This window comes from Phocoena sinus, chromosome 9 (assembly GCF_008692025.1).
Source record: "Phocoena sinus isolate mPhoSin1 chromosome 9, mPhoSin1.pri, whole genome shotgun sequence".
Lineage (NCBI taxonomy): Eukaryota > Metazoa > Chordata > Mammalia > Artiodactyla > Phocoenidae > Phocoena > Phocoena sinus.
In genome coordinates, this window is record NC_045771.1 from 71,404,375 (window position 1) to 71,405,558 (window position 1,184).

The 1,184-nt window shown below is 32.3% G+C and overlaps 1 non-coding gene across 1 annotated transcript; it reads right to left on the reverse strand.

Annotated features, from left to right (window-relative positions):
• Positions 1-219: 219 nt before the first annotated feature.
• On the reverse strand, positions 220-342 carry LOC116759911. The gene has a single exon (XR_004351578.1). It is a non-coding gene; the product is annotated as a U6atac minor spliceosomal RNA (small nuclear RNA).
• Between the last annotated feature and the right edge of the window lie 842 nt (positions 343-1,184).

The window sequence follows — 1,184 nt, forward strand, 5'->3', positions numbered from 1 at the left end:
GTTATCTTTTGTTACTGATTGGTAAGAGCTTTTTGTATATTACTGAAATTATTTTTCTATTATAGTAAAATATATATCATAAAATTTACCATTTTAACCCTTTTTGAGTATACACTTTAGTGACATTAAGTACCTTCACATTTTTGTGCAACCATCACCAATATTCATCTTCAGAACTTTTCCATCATCCCAAAGTAAACAACAACAACAACAACAACAAAAAAAACATGGTTAGATGCCACAGAGTAGGTGGCTATGTCTTAACCATGTGTTATACAGGCCCAAGGACCTCTTTCATCCCTGGCAAGAGGATTGGTAAGCTTTTCTCCTTTCATACAACACTAGAAAAACTTCTTGAATGATATAATCCCCTAATTGTTTTTCTGGATCCAGAGCTTCCTTGATTATTGCTACTTCACTTTAAAAGATGTATTCATATATTAAACAGACGAAAAGCTTTTGTCATATGACCATCTTACTGAGCAAGTTCTATTCTGTCGAGTCTTTGTAGTTCTTCCACTTTTTATTTAATCTACTGGTTTTTGATGTTTTTCTTGCCTGCCAATGTGGTATTTCCAGCTGTGCATGGAAATTAATTTTCTATTTGAATAGACAATTCCAGGAAACTATCTATTAAGGTTATAGGAGGCAAAGAGAATGTTGTTTTACAAGTTTTTTTCTGGTATTCTTGGCATTATAAGGGGGGGAAAAAGTTGATCTAAGAGTTCATGATTGGCAGTTTATTTTTGTTTTTAACTAATATTATTTAAGTATAAATAAAATAAATTTTGCCACTGATAACAGAAGTGCTCAATAATAGAATGTGTATGGCACTGAAAACTTATCCTCCATTTAACAAAACCATTCTAAATGGATCTTTCTTGCACTCTGAAACCTTTTTCGGATGATAGATCCCTTTGTGTATCTGACTGGTTCTATGGAATCTCAAAATCTAAGGTCCATAGAATCTTATCCAAAACCCTAGGGACCAGGTATGTTTTGGAACTGAGAATTTATAAGATTTTAAAAAGGTAGTATGGAGCACATACTCAGTGTTACATGTTATGTAACCTTTAATGGGATCTGGGACAACTACTCATAATAAAAACAATTAATATTCCTGCAGTGAAATTCATAGATATTAATGCTAAATGAGATGAAGACAATAAACAGCCTCATATCTT